Source organism: Phyllostomus discolor, chromosome 3 (assembly GCF_004126475.2).
Source record: "Phyllostomus discolor isolate MPI-MPIP mPhyDis1 chromosome 3, mPhyDis1.pri.v3, whole genome shotgun sequence".
NCBI lineage: Eukaryota > Metazoa > Chordata > Mammalia > Chiroptera > Phyllostomidae > Phyllostomus > Phyllostomus discolor.
Genome location: NC_040905.2, coordinates 92,932,975 through 92,957,643, shown reverse-complemented (window position 1 = coordinate 92,957,643; position 24,669 = coordinate 92,932,975). Strand labels below are relative to the sequence as shown.

The 24,669-nt window shown below is 50.8% G+C and overlaps 1 long non-coding RNA gene across 1 annotated transcript; it reads right to left on the bottom strand.

Moving 5' to 3' along the window:
- Positions 1-3,740: 3,740 nt before the first annotated feature.
- Positions 3,741-5,994, bottom strand: LOC118499327. The gene is made up of 3 exons (XR_004901846.1): positions 5,442-5,994; positions 4,897-5,130; positions 3,741-4,556 (listed from the first exon to the last, which is right to left on the bottom strand). It is a non-coding gene; the product is annotated as an uncharacterized LOC118499327 (long non-coding RNA).
- Between the last annotated feature and the right edge of the window lie 18,675 nt (positions 5,995-24,669).

The following is a 24,669-nucleotide window of genomic DNA, read 5'->3' as shown; positions in this document are numbered from 1 at the left end:
GCCCCTGAGTCACAATCTCATAAGAAACTGCCCTCTCCCCTGGCAACCAGGCCCATGCTGAGGTCAGACTCTGAGTCACCGCCCGGGAGCACCTGGAAGTGGCCAGGCCAGGGGGGCCACCAGGTTTGGCCAGGTTCTGGATGTGAAGACAAGGGTCCCTACACCCCTGAAACCCCTTATTCCAGGCCTGGTTGGGCGGACAGGGGTGGGGACCTTCAGGAAGGTTGGAGGTGAGGACGAAACCCTGGGAAAGCAGAGTGGCCACACCTCGATTACTACTGTTGCTGCATCCTCATCACCTCCATCACTGGCCTGGTCGCTGCTGTTGATTCTCATTGACCACGCACCTGCCTCAGCAGTAGTCTCGGCACTGGCCTGGCGAGGTCTGGTTTGGGGGGTCGAAGAGCTGGGAGACAGGACTCCTGCGTCCATCACCCACGCTCCCCATCTCTTACCATCACCACCAGCTTCCCAGCCCTGCCAGAGTAGGGGGCCTTGGAAGTGACGCCCTTTCAGCCAAAGAGAAGGAATTCTGGCCCCAGTCATGAAAATTTCAGCCAGTGGGCTTCATTCCTGCCAGGGCTGACCTGCTTGGCCAGAACTGGGTTGGAGAGGTCACCAAGAACATGCCATGGGCCAGACCCTGGTGACATCAGCCCAGTAAATGGGTGTTTGCTCTCTGAGGACACACAGAACAGGTGTCAGATAAAGCTAGAATGGGTGCAAAGTCCCATGAGACTTCAAGGGGAGGGAAAACTCAGACCAGGGTGGAGGGGTGGAGGTGGGGTGCTGAGGAGGAGGCTTGACAGGGAAGGGGCTCGGCATTCTTCGGTTACACTACAGGGGGCACTGGTGACAAAGATCTTTGTGAATGGGCCCCCCTGGAGTTACGCAGGGCAGCAGAACCGGGTGGAGGAAGACATCCGGGAGAGGGAACTTCCGAGGGCACAGTTACCTCAATGTGGGGAAATGCAGCTTTTCCAGGAATGAGAGGAATCCAGTCTGACCGGGGGTGGGGGGAGGGGGACGGGCTGGAGTGAAAGGGCCAGAAATTTCTGCCTCAGACATCACCAAGCCCTCAGCCTGTGCAGAGGCACTGGGATGAGCCAGGGCACTAGGTTCCAGTTTGAGGTCTCTGCAGACCTTGTAGAAAGGTGTCTCTGGAAACAGGACGGAGGTGAAAGCAGGGCAGGGGCCCCAGGATCAGGAAGGACCTGGTTCAGGGCAGCAGGCTGAGGGGACCGAGAGGAAGGGGGAATCATGGGGGCGAGAGAGAGAGTGGCTGGGGCTCATCCCAGCTGGATCAAGGGAACCCTTCACGTACATGTTCACTGCGTGTTCCTCCTCCCCATCATGCTGGGGAGTGGTGCCTAGGGGCCAGGGCTCCAATGTGTCCCTGAGCCCCCAGCATTGTCCAGCACCTCGCCTGGCACCCCGAGGTAACTGATTCCGACAGAGGAATGAGGGCCCTGAGCTTCCTGCTAGGGAAGCGTTAAGCTTGCATGATTTGGGTGGAAGCCATCTGTGACCTCTCCACACACGGGGAGCACTTGGGCACCTAAGGAAGTATAAGGCTGGCTGGGACAGTCCAGCACAACGGGGGAGTGAGGTCTTGTGTCGTGGCGGACTGTGAACACATCTGTCTCCCCTGCGAGGCTGGGGTCTCCTGTAGGACAAAAACAGTGCCTTATTGAACCTCAGAGCTCCGCACAGGCGTTGACACATAGTAGGTGCTCAATTAATGCTCAAGGTGCTCGATAATGCAGAAGTCATTCTCCGTGTTCCCAGTGCCCGCCCCCACTCTCCCATACCTCTCCCCACACACTTAGGAACACACACCAACACAAACAGGGATGGTTTCTGCCTGGGCCACGCCTCCCCGGGTTTACCTTACAAAGTTCTGAGGAACTGCACGCCCTGAGGCCTGTGGGCTGAATGCAGAGATAACTATCCTTAGAGATTGACAATAAGTGCTTTCCTGCAATGAATTCAACCCAGCCTCCCTGCCTGTAAGCAGGGCATGGATTCTTATTGCCTTGGCACAAATGGGTGAACTGAGGCCCAGAGAGGGCCGGGGCTCGCCCAGGATGGTCTAGGTGCTTCATCAGGGGAGCCTCTTTACCGCCCCCCGCCAGTGATCCTTACCTGTGGTCCCAGCCCTTCAGGAGCTCTCTGATTACAGAAGGGAGCTGGCCAGATCACCAGACCATCCTCCCCCTTCTCACAAACTTCCTGCTGTTGCTCTCCTGGGAAACAGCCAACTGGCACATACAGAAGCAGGAGTGGAGGAGGGGAAGCATGAGGGCCCTATAACTTTTCACCTGTGTCCCAACAGAAGTGACTAAGAAGCTGTCCTTCCCTGCTCAGACCAGCCAAGCACAACAGAGGTGGGGGAGGGGCAGAGGCCGGGGGAGGGCAGGTGCGGGAGGGATTCGGCAAAGTGCCGGCCCAGGGCAGGGGAGGTCTGTGGGGAGCTCAGGTGTAAAGGAGGAGCAGGAGGGGCGCTGCGGGAGCTGGGAGCTGTTCTGCACGTGAGAGGAGCTAGAGAGAAATTTGTTTATGCTTGATTTCTTCCAGGAGCCACTGGCTGAGTCCCACCCACCCGCTGCAGGAAAAATCCCAGTGAAGCCAGACACTTTTCCTGCGCCCACTCTGGCTCCGGAGCCAGCCCTCCCAACAGCTCAAGAGGACTTTTACTGTGACACTTGACAGTGCGTCTGCCATTTGTCACCTTTACTTTGGGGCAGAGGAGGCAGGCTTAGCACTTTCTTTTTCTTTCTGCCAAATTACACTGTATAACCTTATGCCAGTGGAACTGTATCATACATGCTGGGTTTTGTCCAGAACAGCCCTCTCCCCTACCAGACCAGCGCACCCATCCCTGCCCACCCGGAAACCATCTTACTCCCCTCTGTAAAATTAGGACCTGGCCGCCCCTCCCTGTCTAAGGCACAAGGAAAATGAGTTGAGGATATGAAAATATCTTTGTGAGCTGAAGAGCTTTTAGTATCATGAGGAGGCCAGAGCCCAGTTGGAGGCACAAAGCGGCTGCCCCTCAGCTCTGGTCCTGCTCGCACCAATGAGGGCTAGGGCGTCTCAGACCCCTGCCCCCAGAATCCCTGGGGCTTGGCCAAATCCTTGCTCACAGGACCACACTCACTTCAGTGCCCTGCACCCAGCTCCTTGGGCGCCTCCTGAGCCCAGAGCCAGCGCTGGGCCTGCCACCCTCCCTCCAGGGTAACCAGAAGAGTCTCTCTACACCTGACAAGGGGAGGGGGTGCAGGCGGATGGGTGGGTGGGAGGAGGGCTCCCTCCGAGGCCTGGGGCAGCCTCTCTGAGGCAGGGGAGGGCCCAGAAGGTTCGGGTCTCAGGGCCTTTGCTCTTTCTCTTCTGGGAACAGGAAGACTGCGGCCAGGGGAGCCGGTGCCAGCTTAAAGTTATTCCTCCCCACCAAATGTAACGTGGGGTCCTTATAAAATCAGAAGAGAATAAAAACCGTAAGTATATTTAAGGATGTAATTATTATCTTTATAAAATGGGGGGGGCAATGGAAGGAGGCAGTCTCACTCTCCACTCAAAAATTACTCCACCTGGAAATTGGTCCAAAATTATTTATTTTTGCAGAAGTTCACTAACTTCTCAGACCACAGATACAAGTGAAAACGCCATTACATTATAACATTTTAAAATGTCAGTAAGTGATCTGCAATGGGATGTCACAATCTCCTGGGACTGCCAAGACTGCGGCACCAGGTCACTCACTTCACAGCCATCTCCCCAAACTGTCCCAGGAGGAGGACCTCCCAGAACCTCAGAGCAAGCAGGCAGACCCAGCCAGCTGGTCGGGACCGGCCGCCTCCTGCAGGGTTCTGGAAACCATGGGGATTTCCTACCAGCCAGGTGGGATGGGGATTTCCTACCGGGGGAGCTCCGGGAGGTCTGGGCCCCAGGCTAGGACTTTCAGAATCTGTAGGAGGATGTGGTGACCCCTTTGTGGCTCTCATCTGAAATGACCCCAGCCCTCCCTGGGTCGAGTCCCAGTTGTGCCACTACCAGCTCTGTGACATTGGGCAACAGAATTAAACTCTCTCAACCGATTTTCTCACCTGGGTAAGGAGGATGACAACACCTCCCTCCCAGGCACTAGGAGGCTCGGCGAAGACACGCTGTGAGGGCCCCGGGAGCTGGCTGCCCTGCTGGGGGTTCGGCCGATCCAGCACGGGCTCTAGAAAGCCATGGGCCATGGACCCAGAAGGGGAGGTCTGGCCCTCAGCTAAGCACGTAGCCCCCGGAGCTTCGGCCCAGCAGCCAACCCCAGTGGCTGTTCTCTCTCCTGGCCCTGGACAGGCTAACAACACACCGGATTGCACAGGAGGCCGGGCTGCCCGGCTGGCCAGACTGGTTGAGCCGGTGCAGCCCCCAGGCGGGGCCCCACGTGGGCTGAAGGAGAGGGTGGGGGTGAGGGTGACCATGGCTGGGAATCTTCAAGGGAGAGAAGCAAGGCCACACTGCTGCCCACTGGCAGGAGTCCCACAGTCCCGGCAGAAAGGGCACCTCTCAGAAGAGGACAGAAAGACAGGAGATGGGTTCAGAGAGAGGGAGGGGCTGAGTGAGGGGTGGGGAGCTCAGTGAATGGGCTTAGAGAGGGGGGTCCAATCATCGGGGAAAGGGGAGGAGACGTAAAGAGAGGATGGGAGTGAGTTTTCAAATTGGTGCATCCAATTCCAGCTCTGTCTGGTGATGTCAAAGCCCCACATTCATTCATGACCGCAGCTTTCCTCACCTCCCACCCAGCTGCCCGGCCCTCCCCAGGCCACTTCCCTACTCTGAGAGTTCCATCCCAGGCCCCAGACACGAGACCTCCTTGCCACCCACCCCGCCCCCTGCTCCCCCTACCTCACTTCCAGACAGCCCTCTTCCCTGAAGGTTGTGTCTTTAACTTCCCAGAACCCGAGGAGGGGAGGTCCTGAAGGCCAGGGGACCCCTCAGGACCTCCGGTCTGATGGAGTAGTCAAGGCTGCCCAGCGCACCCCTCCTCGGCTGGGGAGGCCTCCTTCTACACGCTCTCAGTCAGGGGGTCCGCACACACTCCCTGAGCACCTGCTGTGGGGCAGGCTCTTGGCTGGGTGCCTTAGCATTAAAGAAATCATTCCATCTTACTACAAAACCATGCAGGGTGTTATCACTCCCATTTTGGAGGCTCTGTCTGGTGACGTGACCCGCCAGGGACACCAGAATAGTGACATGAACGGGATCCATACCCAGCCTGGACTGACTCTGGGGTGTCCTCTGCACCCACCCTTCATTCATTACTCTTCATTTATTTCTTCTTTTATTCTTTCACAAAGGGTGTCCTGAGGACCCTCACTGGGCCAGGCCAGGGCTGGTCATGGAGCTGAAAATGAAATGGGCTGGGGCCTGCCCTCGAGCCCCCCACTCACCATCCATATAGACAACTCCTGACACCAGAGAAGCCAGCTCTGTGTGCACTCCGGAGAGGAGACAGTCAGCTCCACCCGAGGCCCAGGGCAATCTTCCTGGAGGAAGTGGCAGGTGGAAAGGAAACCTGAAGGGGAAGTCAAAGCCTACAAGCTTATGAAGAGAGAGTCTCCAAAACGGGGAGTGGCGAGAGGCACAGACATGGCCTCTGAGGGGTCTGGAGCGGGGCAGGTGGTGCAGCGGGACCGGAAGACAAGTCGGGCACTTCAGGAAAGGCCCAAGCGCCCAACCCAGGGTCTGGGGACATGGGAGCCACGGACAGGGTTTGAGCAAGGACAGGCCTGGCCAGCTGTGACTCTAGGGGAGGGCCCCCTGCCAGTGTGGCAGCCTGATTGTGGGGAAAAAGACGGGAGGGCTGCCCTGCTATGGGTTGGACTATGGAGCCTCAGAACAGGAGCGGTGGGGCTTCACTGAGGGCGCATCTTGGCCCAGGGCCATCCTGGACCTCCAGAGCAGCTCACCGGCCCCGGGGTCACAACAGGCCTGGTCTCTAGTGGGCAGGCCTGGGCAGGGCGTGAGGTCACCCCAGCCTGCTTCCTTTTTTACCCGACTGGAGGATGCTGGAACCCAGCACCCTTTTCCTCTCAGAAGCCTGGGCGGGGCATACACCTGATGACGACAGCGTACAGAGAAGCTGTCTCTGCTTCCATGACGCACCGAGAGGGAGAGAGAAACCGGCAGGCTGAGCAGGGGACTCCCAGGCAGGCAGCCAGTGAGTCAGTGGTGATAAACCAGGGACAGAATGCAGATGTTAGGGATCGTCAGTGCCCCAGGTGACTCAGAGGTTGCATTACCCCTCCCTCCCAGTGCAGAGGCCCCCAGGCCTCACCTTGGTGTCTCCCACCACTCTCCTGCTCCATGAGCCCCAGCAGGGATGGGTGAACACCACTGGCACTCACTCCTGACTCACACAGATCCTGACCCCTTGCCTTCTTGGGACCCAGAAGTCGTGCTGCCAGGTCTTCGCCTTATTGCCAGATGAACCCACAGACCCAGCCTGGCCAGGAGCCCTCCTTCCCTGCTGGCTCCCAGCTCAGACTAGCCCCAAGGAAGGGCACAGCCCGCCCCAGCCTGCCCCATCAGCTGAGGAGCAGGAGGTGAGGCGAGTCCAAGCCTGGAACAGCCACGCTTGTGGTTAGATTTGAACTTTTATTTTTGTTCTTTTTTTATTTATGTTCTTTTTATAGCAGGGCTTAACCTACATGTGTAAACTTTTGACGTGTGCCTGAGAATCACCCCCAGCGCAAAGTCATCCCCCCCTCCCCCCGCACTCTGCACACTCCCTGCTTCTCTCCTGCTGGGTGGGGCAGGTGCGGCGGGGGAGGAGCTGGCCAGCCGCCACTGGCTGGGTGTCCCTACCCCCAGCATCACTGTCCACCCCCACAGTTTCCCCAGGTCAGGCCACCCCACCTACGGGCAACATGAAGCTCCCCACATGCACCTGAGTGTGCACCAAGGGCCCATGTTTCTTTTTCTTTCTTTCTTTTTTTAAAGATTTTATTTATTTATTTTTAGAGAGGGAAGGGAGGGGGAGAGAGAGAGAGAGAGAAACATCAATGTGCGGTTGCTGCAAGCTGTGGCCTGCAACCCAGGCATGTACCCTGACTGGGAATCGAACCTGCGACACTTTGGTTCGCAGCCCGAGTGCAATCCACTGAGCTATGCCAGCCAGGGCTCTTTTTCTTTAATTAAAGTATAGCTGGCATGCAATATTATATTAGTTTCAGGTGTACAGACTAGTGATTGAACATCCGTATGTCTCACATCGTGATTGCTGTGATAAGGCTGATAACCATCCGTCACCACACGAAGTTATTGCAATTTTGCTGATCTATTCCCTGTTGCTGTACACCACATCCCCGTGACTTACTTATTTCATAACTGGAAGCATTTATTTATTTATTTATTTATTTTTAGAGACAGGGGTAGGGAGGGATAAAAAGAGGGAGGAAAAAATATTGATTGGTTGCCTCTCACATGCCCTTACCTTAGGGCTGTGGCCAGCAACTGAGGCATGTGACCTGACCAGGAATCGATCCAGTGACTTTTTGGTTCAAAGGCCAACACTCAACCCACTGAGCCACACCATACAGGACTATAACTGGAAGTTTTTGCTTTTATTCCCTTTTACCTTTTTCACCCAACCCCGCCCCCCACACCTCTTCTGGCAACTATCAACTTGTTCTCTGTATCTGTGAGTTTGTTTCTGTCTTGTTTTGTTTTTTAGATTCCACATATAATTGAAATCATATGGTATTTGTCTTTCTCTGTCTGACTTATTTCATTCAGTTAGCTTAAAACCATCGAGGTCCATCCACGGTGTTGCAGATGGCAAGATTTCATTCCTTTTTATTCTGAGTGATATCCCCTTATATATATACCATGTCTTTTTTATCCATTCATCCGCGGGTGGCCGCCCATGCTTCTTTCTTCTTTTTCAATCGACTCTATGGCAGTGCTTTGCCATCCCAGCAGGCTGACAGGGCTCTCAACCTCAGTCCTTCCTGAAGCTCCTCCCCTGACCAGGAACATTCCAGGTCCCAGGACATTGGGAAGTCCTCCTTGTTCGGCCACTGCCAAGCCCTGGGCACCCTGGAAACCCCCAGGCGCCAGTGTACATGAACCCTGCAGGGCCTGGGGCTCAGTGGCCTCCCAGCCACACTGAAGAATCAGAAACCGTTGACCAGGAGCCATACAGCCATCAGCTAGAAGTTCTCACCTTTTGCCCCTGTGAATAATGCCACAGCGACCTTTCAACACACACTCACCCTCCCCACCACCGGCAGAAGTCTTCCTGGCACTCCCTGAGTGAGCAAGATGAAGTCTCACCCCAGGCGTGAATCCTGAAGTCTGCCATAGTCTGGCCCAGCCTTCCTCTTCTGCTTCACATCCTGACATCCTGACGTCCCACGTGGCCACCACGCCCACCAGGCATTTATGTCTCACCACAGGTCGAGTACACCGTGTCCCTCCCAGGCCCACTAGCCTTTGCATATGCTGAGGACTTTGCCTGAGTTCCCACTCATCATTTTGGCAAACCCTGCCCCATCCTTCAAACCCCAGCTCCAAGGCTATTCAGAGACTGCCCCTGGGCTCCCCAATATGCTTGTGATCACCCCAGTCAGCGGACTTGCCACCCCCACCTCGTGTGGATGTGGCTTCCACTCGCCCCACCCCAGCCCCGGCTGCGCCGGGAGTTCCCTGAGGGCAGGGACAGCGAAGCTTTCTTCTCCGACTTCCTCTCCGACAGCCTGTGTGTGTCAGAACATGCATCAGTGACAAGCTACCGGATTATCATTATTACTCAACAAGAGTAAAAAAAGAAGCCAGATATTGCTATAAATAAGTGATTGAATAAATAAATAAGCAAAGGAGAAGAGACAAACCTCTCACACAGAAAAGTTCCAAAAATTGTATGTAGATGCTGACCCCTCATGGAGGGGGAGCATAACCCCTCCTCTTTAAGTGTGGGCTGCATAATGTCTTCCTTCCAAAGGGGACAAGATGGAAAAGAGGGAAAAAAAGAGCAACTGTACAGTGCAGACACCTGATGAGCACTGCCTCAGCCAAGAGATCAAGGTCAACATCAACGGCCTTAAGTCATGTTGATAGTGTACCCTTGATGTGGTGTAGAAAAAACCAGCACTTTATCTCTGTGCTCCTCTTCCTCAAAACCCATAGTGCCAGTCTAATGTGAGAAAAACACCAGACAAACCCCGGTAGAGGGACATCCTATAATGTACCCGACCAAGACACTCCAAAACTGCCCAGACCGTCAAAAAGAAAAAAAAAAAAAAAAAAAAGAAGGAAAGTCTGCAAAACAGCAGCAGCCAAGGGGAGCCTCAGGAGACCGAACAAATAAATGTAATGTGGTATCCTTGTGGGGTCCTAGGACAGAAACAGGTTTTTAGGGAAAAAATGAAATCAATATAAAGTATAGAATTTAGTTAGTAATAAAGTATCGATATTGGCTCATTAACTGAAGCAAATGTGCCATTCTAATATTCGATGTTAATAACAGGAAAAGTGGATGTGGGGTTATATGAGAACCCTCTGTACTATCTTCTCAATCTTTCTATAAATTAAATCTGTTCTAAAAATAAAGCCTATTTTTAAACAGTAGGAAAGAAGCAAGCAAGCAAGCTAGTTGAGCCTCCGGGGAGCTTTCCGGTTCCCGCTTGGGCAGTGGAGGGGCACTGAGGTGGTAGCGGGCGGGACTCGGGACCCAGCCCTGCTCCTGTTCCAGTTCCAGGATGAGAACCTCCTGTTCTTAGGAGATGCATGCTGGAGTACCGAGCAGCCAGCCGACTGTCACCTGTCATGGTGGATTCATGTAACTCTCAGATGGTTCAGGAAAAAAATGTATGTGCCTAGGGAGGGGACAGAGAATGTGCAAATGTGGCAAAATGTTAACAATTGGTGAAACTGGGTGAAGGATACATGAATGTTCATTGCACTATTGTAACTTTTGTGTAGGTTTAAAATTTTTCGAAATAAAAGCTTGAGAGAAAAATTAAGAAGAGACCAGTTAGGCAAGTGTGCAGGGGAAGCTGCATGTGCAAAGCAGATGAGCCGTGGGAGAGGTGATATACGGCCAGAGGACCTGGAAGGGAGGAGAGAGGAGAACGTGGGCAAGGTGGGAGGTGACAGGGGAGGTGAGGCCTGAATCTTCAGAGCCTGGCAGGTCAGGGTGAGATGCTGAGGTGCAGCTCAGCCTGCATGGGGATGGCAGCAGCCCATGGGCAATCTGTGGGGCGGGGAAGTTGCTCCTGAGGCCTGGCTTCCTCATCCAGCCAATTCTACCACCCTGCAAGCCAGCCCATCCCTGCCAGCGTCCCAGAGCCAGCCAAAGGCTGGATCACAAGTACACTGCCTGTCCCCTCCCCACAAACACATACACAAGGGCTCTCCTGGCTCTGGTGTTCCCAGCCTCCTGATCACTGATGCCCTGGTCTCTCCCCAGCATCTGACCCAGCACCATGTACCTTGGGCTTCCCTGCTGGTGGGAAAGTGACTCCCCCTTCCCCACTTACTCTATTGTCCAGGCCTCCCTTTGGGATGAGTCTGCTACGAAATGACCCTCCAGGCTCGGTCCCTTCTCTGTGCTCTGACCAGACCTGGGAGTTTAGGCCTTGTTTTCTTGGAGGACAAGGCCAGTTACAACAACAATAACCACCCAAGTGTTCACAGCAGCACTAGCAGAACAGACAAACTGTGAAAGTAACCCACGTGGCCATCAGTGAATGAATGGATCAACAAACTGTGGTATGGCCACCCAGAGGGATTATTTTTCAACTGTAAAAGAAATGAAGCCCCAATAAATGCTACAACGTGGAGGAACCTTGAAAACGTTGTGCTAAGTGGATGAAAACAGACACGAAAGTCCACATGTTGTACGATTCTGTTTCCATGAAATGTCTGAAACAGGCAAATCCATACCAACAGAAAGAGAGTGGCTCAGGCCTGGAGGGACACATGGAAATGTTTGCAGCTGACTGTGGTGGCTGCGCAACTCTGTGAATGTGCTAAAAACCATTGAATTACACATTCCAAATGGTGAATTGTGTAGCATGTAAATTATGTATCAATAAAGCTGCTTTAAAAATAATAATATTTAGCCCTGGCTGCTGTGAGTGGATTGAGCACAGGCGGCAAACCAAAGGGTTGCTAGTTCAATTCCCAGTCAGGGCACATGCCTGGGTTGTGGGCCAGGTCCCCAGTAAGGGTGCATGAGAGGCAACCACATATTGATGTTTCTCTCCCTTCTTTCTCTCCCTCCCTTCCCCTCTCTCTAAAAATAAATAAATAAAATCTTTCAAAAATAATATTATTCAGCACTTCTCAAGCGCCTGTTGAGTGCCAGGCAGGCACCGCACAAATTCTGTTAACTCTCAGACACTATGGTTGGTAATACCAGCCCACCCTACCAGTGAAGAAACTGACACTTGGGGCTTTGAAGTGCTTCCCCAGGGTCATACAGCTTGTGGAAGGAGGATCTGAATCCATAACAGTCGAAAACAAAAGCCAGTGTGTGTAACCACTGTAGTATGCATCAGGTCAGGTCTACTCAAGTTTGTTTCCAAGACGTTACTGAGCCCTGAGCTCGCTGGAGCTGGGGAGAAGCTCAGATCACCAAGGCTCACGGGCTGCCCCCACAAGAACCAGGAAGAACTGCCTGAAACGGTGAGGTCCACCTCCCAGCCAAGGATGGCCCTCGGTGGCTTCTCAGGAGTCGCCCTCTAGTGTTTGCTGCTGGGACCTGCAGCCCCCGAGGTGTGCCCCGCCCATTCAATGGAATTTGAAGAGTGCTCCTGTTCCTGACAGGCAGAAATGCAAAGGGGCCGCCAAACTACTCTCCAACGGGAGTTCACAGTGAAGCGAGGGTGTTCAGTGCCAATGGTGATCCGTAGGTGGGGTTTACAGATTTTCCATCACTGTGAAAAATAAAAGCTGACCAGTGCCATGTGAGTGGCAGAGGTCCATCCTCCCCAGCGGTGGTCTGGGTGGGCAGATCTGCGGTGGGCTCCCTTGGGGGGCTGCAGAAGACACAACAGGTGTGGCTGAGGCCCTGAGTCAGAGGCCAAGGAGGTGGGCATCCAAAGCAGGACCGTGAGGTGTACAGGAAGGGAGTATCCCACACTGGACAGGGAGCCCCAGGAGCGCTCCCTGGTGGAGGCCAGTGAGCCCCAGGAGCGCTCCCTGGTGGAGGCCAGTGTCACTGCAGCCCTCCACCAAGTCTGGAGAAAAGCCCTGGCAGGCAGTCTTGGGTCTGTTGAGAGGGGTGGGCTCCAGCGGCCTAGACCAAGGGCTGGAACCTGAGGGCTGAGAGCCGGAGAATGAGGGACAGGACTTCTTCTGGGCCCTCCACGGAGGGGAGCGGGAAGGAAGGCAGGTGGTTGAGGGCCTGCTCGTGTGAGGAGAAGGAAGGGGAAGAGGAGAGGCATGAGCTGTTCAGGAACCCCCGGGATAGTGGCAATTCCAGAGTTGCAGCTTTCTACTCTTCCCCCTCCACAGTGCGCCCTTCTACTGCAGCCAGGCCCCTGAGGCCTGGGGAGATAGGTGGTCAAGCCCCTGCACACACGTTCATAATGGAATGGAGAGCCAACCGGGCAAAGACCAGCTGGCCATCTCCCAGATCCCACCCTGAGCCCCTTCCCCTCTCTCAGCACCAGATCCCTCGCCAAGCTCCTGCTTCTGGTCCTACCCACACCCTTCCATGGCCCCTGGGTGGTGGTCAGGGGGTGGGGACAGAGCTTAGTGAAGAGACAAGGCTCAGAGAGTGGAAGGAGACTCAAAGAGGGAGGTTCAGTGAAGGGAGGGGCCTCGACAAGAGGAATGGGAACTCAGGGAGAGGAGGGGGTCTGGGAGGAGAGTGACTTTTGGTCAGGGAGGTGCTCGGCAGAGGGCAGAGGGGCTCAGGACCCTTAGGTGAGCAAGGTCCTGTGGGGGTGATGTCAGACCACCTAGCTTCAGTGGGGGCTCGGTCCCATCTGAGCAGCCCCCAGGCCCAGTCTCAGCAGACCAGCCTGAAAACGGAAAAGGCTTGGGCAGGGCCTCTTTATGGCTTTTGGTGAAACCTGGCCCTGGGGACAGGGAAGAGGTTTCCCCAAGGCTGGTGGGGAGGGAAGAGTGACTCATTCCTCTCCTTCAGTCTCCAGGACACCTCCGAGCCTGAGAATTACCCCAAAGCAGCCAACCAGGCCAGTCCCAGGGACAACAGCTCCACCCTGCCCTGGCCAATCTCATCTTACAACTCCCGCCACCCACAGGAAGGGTCAGGCCACGCCCGGGACTGTGGACACCTGGACAGAAACACACACCCTCTCATATCAGCACAAACCCACACAAACACACACCCGCTCACTAAATCCAAACACAACCACCCTCACCCAGAAATGAAAACTCACCACACACAGACACTTGCAGGCGCTCACACACGGTCCCCCCAGCTCAGATCTCAGAAGAGCATCTGCCAAGAAGCCCACCACAAAGCCTACACCAGTGAACATAAAGACCCGCTCACGAGCACTGTGAGACCTGGGTGTGGGCCCACCTACACTCTTGCTGGCTCCAGAACCAGTTTCATTTCTCAGCTGCCCAGTTTAAGAGGCTCCTTGGGGAAAGGAAGAGAAGGAGATGGGCAGCAGAGGTGGAGGGGATGTCAAACCAGGGTGGGGGTAAACCCCAGTGACCTCACTGCAGAGAAAGGAAAGCACAGATTGGGTTTTAGCCAAGGGCCAGGCTCTTTACCACCACAAGAACCTGAGGCGCCCCTTCTGCCTTCAGTGCCTCCTGCTCCCAGTGGGTTCCCTCCTGTGGGCTGGGTCTCAGAGAGCACACAGAACACTGGATGTCCCAGCCAGGGGTCTATGTAACAACAAGCTGGCTGCAAAACCACCCCTTCAAGAAGTCCCTGGACTCCACATTTCTGTCAGGGCAGCGCAGCCCCACTAGACAGGGCCAAAGCTCCCAGCACGTGACATCTACTGGCTTGTTTGGCAGCTTTTGATATACGTGATTCCCTCACACTTTTCCGCTCCACACTGAGGCTTCCCGGGCCAGGGCCTGAGTCCCCTCAGAAAGGGCTCCTCAGAGGCAGTGCCATGTCTCTCCACGCAGACCGAGGCCTCCGTGTTGAAGAGAGCAGTTGTGCTAGATAGGGTTATTTTTATCGAAAGTAACAAAAAGTGACAATGTTTAACTTAAGCAAAATAAATAAATAAATAAAAGGTGTGGAAATCGGGGGGAATAGAATGCGTGCTGAGGCTTCTCATGGAGCAAAATAAGAATTAATCACTAAATTCCAGAAAGGCACAAATGGAGACAGTCTGGGAACCTACCTAGTATATTTACATATATATGAGATATTTAAAAATTCTAATATGCATAGTAGAAATAAACTAAACATCTAAATTTAAAAACTATAAAATTTTAGAAGAAAACTGAATATCTTAGTTTTAGGGGTCTTGGAAAGCATTTCCTAAAAAAATACAAAAGATTCATGAAAAAGAGAAAAAACAAATTTGGGTATGTTAAAAACCTGCTTGATAAAAGACAAAAAAAGTTTTAAAATAAGCTATATGCAACTCCTATAGCTGACAAGTGATTAGTAATCAGAATACATAAACAACTTCTACAAATCTGTAAGAAAAAGACAATCTAATAAAAAGATAGACCAAGGTTACAAATCGGCTCCCGTAGAAGAAGAAACTAGAATGACCAATAAATACATGAAAGGTGTCCAACCTCACCAGCAACCAGAGAAGTGCAAATTACAACAAGTTACCATTTTACATCCACTGAAGAACAAAAGTAAAAAGTCTGACACTACCAAGTGTCAGCAGAGATGTGTAGCAACAGAAATTCTCTGACATGTTGGAGGGGGTGTCATTTGGTACAATAATTTTGAGAATCTTTTGACAGTATCTGTTAAAGTGAATGCTGTGTATAACCTATGACCCAGCATTCCCACCTCTAGAGAAAATCTCAGGCATGTGTACCTGGAAGACAAGGAAGTCACATATTATTTATAATAGTAAAACAATTGGAAATAATTCAAATGCTCATCAAGAGAAGGATGAATGTGAATTGTGGCATATTTGTACAATGAAATATTATATAGCAATGAAAAAGTAAACTATTTGGGGCAATGAACACATATACAATATACAGATGATGTATTAATAGAACTGTACACCTGAAACCTATATAATTTTATTAACCAATGTCACTGCAATAAATTCAATAAAAAAGAAAAATAGAAATAAAGTATATTTTAAAAAAGAATAAACACTAACACATGCAACAATATGAACAGACCTCACACAATATATTGAGTTGAAGAAGCCAGATGCAAAAAAAAAAGAAAGCCAGATGGAGATGAATACACATTGTGATTCCATTGATTTGAAGGTCAACACCAAGCAAAAGCCATCAATAGTGACAAGAGTTAGTAAGTGGCCACCTCTGGGAGAGGGTTGGGGAAACGACACCAGAAGACCTTGTGAGGTTATGGGAATGCTCTGTATCTTGATATTGGTGGCAGTCCCATGGGGCATGCAAATGTGAGACTTTTATTATACTGTACCTTTAAGATTTGTGTATTTTAAGAACCATGCTGAATGTACTTTATGCCTCAAAAAAAGAAACTGCATAGCCAAAGACAACATAAAAATGGTAAAACATAAGCCATAGTCTTGTAGAAGATATTTGCCACCTACATAACCAACAAATGACTGATACCCAGCACATAGAAAGAAATTCCTTAAATCAACAACAGAAGGACAAACATCCCAATAGAAAACTATGTAAATGCCACGAAGGAGAAGCTCATGAAGAGAACATTGAAATAAACAATAAACCGATGAAAAGATGTTTAATGTCATTAATAATCAGAGAAATGCAAATTAAAACAATAATGAGATGCTTCTTGATACACACAGAATGACAGACACAATAGAAAGTCTGGTGCTACCAAGTGTTGGCAGAAATGTACAGGGATAGGAGCTATCCAACACTCTGGAAGGGGTGTCAATTAGTACAACAATTTCACAGAACATTTGGCAATACCTGCTGGAGTGTGTTCACCCTGTGATCCAGCAGGTCCACTTCTGGGAAACTCATGTATATGCACCTGGCGGCATTTACAAGGACGTGTGTCACATCTCATCTGTAATGGCAAATCTGTTGAAAACAATCCAGATGCTCATCAAGTGGATGGACGTAAGCTGCAGCCTACTCACACAAGGGGATACTGCACAGCAGGTACAATCAGTGAACCAGAGCTTCTTGTACAAAATGGGATACATTTTGAAAACATAAAATCAATAAGAAAAGCAAGTCACCGAGTATGTAGAACCTAAGACCATCTATGTAAAAATGTTTGATGCACAAGATCGTTCTATGTATTGTAAATGGATATATACCTAGGTAGCAAAACTATAAAAACCTGAACAGGGAGAGATGACACATCAACTTCAGGATAGTGTTGCCTGGAGGAAAACAAGGAAAGGGGAAGAGCTACAAAGAGCCCCAGCAGAATGGTAAGACTTGTTAAATCCGAGTGGTGGGGTCCCGTGGGTGTTTCTTATGTTATTCTTTATACTTTCCCATGTGTTTGAAATAGCTCATAATGCTAAAAATATGTTCAAAGGGAACAGGGCAATTTTACAGTGTAGCAGCAAGAAAGTGGACTGCCGTATTGGTTTCTGCGCGACCCCAGCTCATGCCTTCCCTCCTTCACACCACACTTCACGCTGGTAACCCCCAGCTGGGCCAGCACTCTTCTCCCACACAAATGACTTTGCCTTCATTCCTGGGCCTCCCAGCCCTGGTGTTCCCGCTGCTGGGGGTGGGGCATGGGGGGCGTGTCTCCTGTGAATGTTTACCAGTTCCTGGATCCACAGACAACACTAAGATCCTAGAGACATAATGCAGCCCTGTCACATTCAACAAAGCATGATCTAGAAATGCGTAAGAACCTCCCACTCCCGCCCCCCCCCCCGGGTCTTCTGAAAAATATCAAAGGCATCAAAATACGTGGTCTACTGCAACACAAACGGGAACCTCCTTTCCTCTCCTCTCTTCTCACTTCATACCCCACAGCTGGTGCTGAGCAGATCTAGAAGCTGCCCACAACACCTCTCTTCTATCCCTGTTTAAAGCGCTCTGGTCCTTTCTTGCCCATCTCAATACTTTATTGTGTATATTTGCACAGTCTTTCCCTCAGCAAGCAATTCTTCCTCCTTCTGATAAGTGAGATGGGGTAGGAGGGAAATCTGGTGTAATTATCAAACCCTTTTTAGCCAACCAGGGGAGGAGGAAGTCTGTGAATGCATATGCGTTGTGCCTGCGGGAAAAACAACACCAGAGGTAAGAGCATCTGCAAGATGGCAGCCCAACCTCCCACACAGCGGAGTCAGGGCAGTGTTCAAAAGGCCATTTCAACATCCTGCAGGGCCGGATGGTGGGGTTCGTGGTAAGAATAGGACATCACCCCATACTTCTCTTGCTGTAAGGCAGCTTCCAGACCAGAAGCAATATTGCAACATCCACCAGAACAGCATATGAAGCAGTAGCGAGGTCAGGAATGGTGGTACTAGCAGGAGCATGATACGCCGGTAAACTCAATTCAAGTCCCAAATAAGCATCTTTTGAGTTACGGACAGATTGCTGATGACCTCACAACAGAAGAGTCTGGATGGGGTCACCTTAGCCTGGCCGATCCCTAAGGAAGAAAGGCACCATACTGAATTCTGGATTGGTGCTACTTTGCTGCCAGTGAGCATTCAGTCAGCCTTGGCGAAAGAAACCCTTGAGTGGCCTCTTTTCCTCCCACGGTGGCCACTGTGGTCACAGCCCATGGAGCAGGCTCTGGGCTGGGTTGGGGGGCAAAGCACCCACAAGAGTGTTTATAGGCCACAAAGCTATTGGAGCCCCTGCAGCAGCAAGATGCCCCTTTGAGTCGGAGCTCAGAGCCCGGGTGCACGGTGCCACGGGGCTGCCCTAACAGGGAATGTGACCTCCGTCGGTGATAAGGTGGGAGGCAGTAAGGGTTGAGTAACCTCTGATAGAACCCTATCTTAAATCAACTTCTTTCTCCTTGGGCCTCAAAAGCTGCTTTGTTTAACTTCATGCTATTTGGATGAAGATATGATAAGGTCTCCAAAGTTTAAATAAACTTAGAAGTCAACGGAGTCTACGACCTGCCGTTCCCTGGGAAGGAGGCTTAGTGAGCTGGGGACACAAGGCCCCGAAGGGTGGGGGCCGAGGTCTCACATTCCTCTCTCTCCTGCAGTCCCCCAGTCCCAGCCAGTTCCAGCGGATGTTCCCTTGAGTTCCTTTCTTTTCCCATGGCTCATTTTGTTTGCCAAATGAGGGAACCCACGGCCAAAACATTGAACCACAAGGGCTAAGCCAGGGGTCTCAAACGCAAGTGTTTACAGAGGACGAATGGGAAATAAAATTCGTACAAGGAGCCAAGTGAAAGGCAATCAGTAGGGGACTTCCACTCTCCACTTCTGAGAAAATGGAGTAGACATGTATCCCTATTCCTTCTGCCAACGACAGCAAAAACCCCTGGGCTTTAGAAATAAAACGAACACGGGAAGATTGAAAGTGGAGAGAAGGCAGACCAGCTAGGGACCTCTAGACCCAAGGGTGCGAGACACTTCATTGTTGTCACCGTCCCGCTGGCTACCTTCAGGCTCCTCGGGGCACATGGTGAGTGCCCTGAGCTTTCTTTTCCCTCGTGCCTCCCAAACACGGAACTGAAGAAGCAGGCAACTGAGAGACACACGCACTAAAAAAGTACTCCCAAACCTGGCTTTCTCTAGTGAAAGAACCAAAAAAGGGGCAGCCTAGAAAGACAGGACTTTTAGACAATAATTGCTCTCCTCTAGCCAAACACCAGAGATAACGCTGTGGCCCCACCCCACCCACACTACAAAGGCCAGGTTGGGAGCCTAGACTTCCACCCTCAAGGGGTTGGAACAAAGCACACCAACAGGCCCCGCCCCCACGGTGTCAGTGGAGAACACCTGGGAAGTCTAGCCCACACCCACACCAGGTGGTAAAAAGCCACCGCACCCACTCCTCACCAGGCTGGTGTCAGAGGAAGCCACCCCAGCTGTGCAGCCAGTGGAAACCATCTGGGGAGCTGGAACTCCCACCCCTGCTCAGCAATCACAAGGAGACACCTTCCACCCTGGCTCCAGGTATCAATCAAGACCAAACAGGGAACCTGGACTTCTACTTCTACCTGGCAATAAAAGGAAGTCCCTCGCCCTTCTCCTGTACTGTCAAAATAAAATAGAACATTTAAACAAGATCCAGACTCTTGGAACATAATACAAAAATGCCCAGGATTCTTTTGAAATCACTCATGATACTAAGTCCAGGAAGATCTCATACTGAGTAAAAATAGATGCCAACGCTGAGATGACAGAGATATAATTGTCTGACAAAGATAATTTTAAAGCAACCATTTGATTACAGGAGTAATTATGAATATACTTGAAACAAATAAAAAATAGAAAAATTCAGCAAAAATAAAGATATAAAGAAGAACCAATGAAAAGTTGAGAAATGAAAAAATATAATAACTGAAATAAAAAATTCAGCAGATGGCCTCAAGAGCAGAAGGGAGGGCACAGAGGAAAGGGTGAGTGAGCTAGAAGATAGAACAATTGGAATTACCCAATCTGAACAACAGAGGAAAATAGACTGGAGAAAAATGAACAGAGCCTCAGGTAATTGGGGGACTATAGCAAACATCCAACATTTGTGTAATCAGAGTTCCAGAGGGAGAAGATAAAGAGGGCAGAGCTAAAAAAAGTACTTGAAGAAATAATAGCTGAAACTCCCCAAATTTGGCAACAGACAAAAACCTACAGATTCAAGAAGCTAAGCAAATCTCAAACTGCTTAAACCCAAGGAAATGCACACCAGATATCATGATCAGACTTCTGAAAACAAAAGACTGAAAGGGGAAAGAATTGAAAAAGTAGCCAGAGGCCCTGTGACTCAGTGGATTGAGTGCTGATCTGAGAACTGAAAGGTCACTGGTTCGATTCCCAGTCAGGGCACTTGACTGGGTTGCAGGCCAGGTCCCCAGTACAAGAGGGGCGCACAAAAGGCAACCACACATTGATGTTTCCCTCTCTTTATCCCTCCCTTCCCCTCTTCTAAAAATAAAATAAATAAAATCTTTAAAAAAAGAAAATCTACAAAAGTCAAACAAAGAATTCCCAAAATAACTGAGTTGAGAAAAGTCGCAGGTAACAAGATAACATATAAAATAAAACATGAAAATAAAGTTTTTACTCTGTGGAAGAGCTGGGTTAGGAGGACAAAAGGACAAGTTATGGAGTGGGATAATATTTGCTAGCCACACATCCAACAAAGAATTTTATATTATTTTATTTACTTGTTTATCGAGAGAGGGGAAGGGAAGGAGGAAAACATCCATGTGTGACAGAAACATCGCAGGCCCCCAATGGGGGACCTGGTCTACAACACAGGCATGTGTCCTGAACAGGTGACCTATTGGCTCACAGATGGGTGCTCAACCCACTGGGCCTCACCAGCCAGGGCTCAACAAAGAGTTACTATGTCGAATATATAAGGAACTCTGAAAACTCAACAATTAAAAAAAAAAAAAGCAAGCAATCCAAAAGGCATAAAGAGACATTTCAATGAAGAAGATAATAAGCATAGGCAAAGATGTTTAACATCATTAGTCACTGAGGAACTGCAAATTAAAACCACAGTGAGATGCCACCACACACCCAGTAGAGTGACAGTACCAGGTGCCAGTGGGGACGCACAGAACCTGGACCGCACGCACATTGTTGGTGGGCATATAAAATGGGGTGGCCTTGCTGGGAGCAACTCTGGAGAACAGTGTGGTAGTTTCTTAATAAATGAAACATGTAAGAACCAGAATTTGCCCTCCTAGGTATTTATCCCATAGAAATAAATACATGTTCACACAAAATCTGACAGTTACTTCCTGGGCCTTGGACACTAGACTAGTTAGGAGTAAGGAAACGGGCTCGTCTCCTAGCCATGGGCACTCTTCTCTCAATTCCTCTTTTCTTAGCCCTTTGCTCCATGGAATATCACACACACAACATTTTACCCAAACACACCTTGGCCCTCCACTAGTGAAATTCTTCTCCACCAACTCCTGCCCAACCTCCTACAGGAAGCTTTGCCGGACCAACACAACCACAGCATTCTCCTTCCTACGGTCACTTAGCACTTGCTGCAGGGGTCCGTTCCTGGAGCATCGGACCCACCTTGGATCATGCTGCTGTTTATGTACAAGAGGCTCAGGAATGTATATGTGTGTAGGCATGTGCATATCTGTGTGTAGGGATGTGCACAGGCACGGTGCCTGGAGCCCTGAGCCTCGACCTCCTCCCCCACCCTCATGGCACTCACCATTCAGAGACAGCCTCACCCCACCCTCATTCCCACCCTCTGGAGCACACACACACACCAAGCACGGCAGGCCCCAAGCACCACAGTGGTTTCTATTTAAAAAGCTTTATTGAGGTATAATTTACATATCATATGACTCACCAGTTTAAATTGTACTGTGGAATGGTGTTTTAGTATAAGCATAGAGTTATGCGCCCATCAGCACAATCAGTTGTAGGACATTTTCATCACCCCAAAAGAAACCCTATACCAATTAGCAGTCAACCCCACTTCCTCTGAACACTCCCACCCCAGCCCCTGGCAAACCCTGATCTTTATAGATTTTCCTACTCGGAAGAGTTTCTATAAGTAGAATCATACAATATGTCATCTTTTGCAACTGTTATCTCTCACCATAATATTTTCAAGGTTCACCCATGTTGTTGTATGTGTCAGAACTTTATTCCTTTCCATGGCTAAATAATATCCCATTGTGTAAATACACATATCATTTTTGTGTGTCCATTCATCAACTGACATTTAGGATGTTTCCACTTTTTGGCTATTATTATTATTATTATTAATAATGCTTCTGTGAACATTGTTGTACAAATATTTTGTGTGAACATGTTTTCATTTCTCTTGGGTAAGGAGTAGAATTGCTGGGTCATATGGTAACTCTACCTTTTGAGGAACAGATTGTTTTCAAAAGCAACTGTAACTCTTTACATCCCCACCAGCGTCATAGGAGGTTTCTCATTTCTCCGCATGTTCTTTTTGACTTTCATCCCATGAGTGAGAACAGGTATCTCTGTGCAGTTCTGCTTTGCATTTCTCTAATGACTAGTGGTGTTGAACGTCTTTTCACATGCTTTTTGGTTATTTGTGTATCTTCTTTGTCTATTCTCAATGTCTGTTTAGATTCTCTGACAATTTTCTAATTGTGTTGTTTTTTATTATTGGGTTGCTTATAACTCTAACCATGGTAGATATTAAGCAAAAGCTATTTGGAGCTGTTTTGCCCAGAGCCAAAGTCTGTTTGCAGAGACTCTGAAGTTTGGCCCCTGGTCACAAAGCTTTCTGTTCTCATCTCCCACAGCCCTGCCCAGCGGGTGTTCCTCACTCAGGCCCCCCCACTCAACCTGAGCAAATCAGAACATACCCCTCTGCACAGATGAGGAAACTGAGGCTCAAGGTGGAAAAGAACTTGCTCAAGGTCACATGACTGGTAATAGTAGAGACCGCCTCAAATTTAGGTTTGTCCAACTAAACCCCACACTTTCTCCACAGCACTTCCCTGCACACTTGTATGCCCCGGCTTGGTTGTTTTCTGGTTTACCACACACTTACATCATTTTCATTCTCGTCACAGCCCCATGAGGTGAGTCATGTAGACATCATTTCCTTCATTTTACAGAGGAAACTGACCCTAAAAGAGGTCGCTTGACTTTCTCTAACCTCCCAGCTAGCAAGAGACAGCTCACAGCACTCCACCCAGACACAAGTAGCAGGGAACCCACTCTCTGGCCAAAGGACCTGACCTCGGCCCTCGGAGAAGCCTAGCCACACTGCCTAGGGGGTCTGCCTTACTTCTGGGCCAGAGCCACCCCCACTAACCAGGAAACTAGCAGCCAGCAGTCCACTGAAATGGACCTAGGCTCCATGAACTTCCTCCAGGGCAGCCCCCACCCAGCACCAGCTAGGCCCTCAGGTCGGGCGCTCCCAGCCCTGCCCAGCCCAACCCCAAGAGGCCCCACCCAAGACCTTTGCCCTTGCAAGAAGTAGGACCCTGGTCTCCTGGGCTTCTGGTCCTATTTACCTTCCTCTATTACCCCAGGGCTTGGGCACTTATTGAAAAGGACACAGGCTACATGCCTGGTATTTGAGATATGTGGAGAAAACTGGAAAAACCCCTAGGTCTGGCTAAATGAGGTTCTTTATCTAGCTTGGAAGTGCACTTGGTTCCTACTAGAATACAAAGCCTTCTGATTCAGGTAACACAGCAGTGTCCCATTCTCAGTCATTTGCGCCAGTCAGAGGGCCCGAGCAGGCAAGGTTGCAAGAACGTAAGAAAGTGATGCCCTTCCTTCCTTCAAGTCGGGAAACTAACTTTCTCTTGAGTACCCCGCACTATTCTAGGCATTGTTTGTGGACATTCTGGCTGTCCCAGTGGAGCTGACATACTAGAACAGAGAGAGAGAATAAAAAATAAATAATAGAAATACAGAGTATGGTAGGTGGTGTTAAATGCTAAGAGGAACATAAAGTATGAAGAGGACGAAACACCGAGGAGCGAGCAGTAGTCATTTTAAATAGCATGGATGGGGAAGGAAGGCCTTGCTGGGAGCAACGAGCTGAAAGGGAGGGGTGAGTCCTGTGGATATCCGCAATGAGACCTGTGTCTCATTGTCACCCGCACAGGGGGCCTGAAGTGGGAGCTTGTGTTATACTGGAGGAATAGCCAGGAGATCCAAGAGCTGGAATGAGGGGAAGAGAGAATACAGAATACTGAGGTGGGGAGGGGGAGGTTAGAAGAGACAGACCAGTCAGAACCTCCAAGGCCAACTCTGAAGGGCTCCAAGAAGGGTGAGGGATAGCCCAAGTATAGGAGCAAGGGCATTGCAAGCACACGTCTAGGACGTCCCACTTTTGCCCAGATCAAATCCCTTTCGCCACCATTTCATTAAGATGGATACCAGCAACGACTCGGAGCCTAGAGGGAGGGAAGACAGGGCTCTGTGGGGGAGGGGACTGAAAAAGGAGAAGGGGACGGACTTCTGGAGGGGACGGCGGGACGGGGGACGGGGGACGGGGACCGGGGTGGGGGTGGGGGTGGGGGTGGGGGCGGGGGGCGGAGAGCGGCTCAGCGAAAGAGATCCAGAGTCACTGGGAGGGGTAAGAGTTGAGAAAGCTCTAGCGGGGCTGGAGGGAAATGTTAGTTCAGCACTGACCCAGGGGCGTCTTTTGGGTGCCTCAGCAGACTGTCGCTGGCTACAGAGTCCAGACCTCCAGGGCTGGCAACCCCATGGGCCTGAATCAGGCCGGAATCCGGCGCCGCGTGGGCCGCCCCAGAGGCAGGAGGGCAGAGCAGGTTCGCAGCTGGTGGCGCGGAACAGCCATGCCTACGCTGCCCCTTCCAGCCCCCGGGATCCGGCGCTGCTGGCGGCGCCCCCTTCCCCGCGCCGCCCCCTTCCCCGCGCCGCCCGTGGCGAGGACGTCGAAAAGTGTGCGCGCTCCAGCCAAACA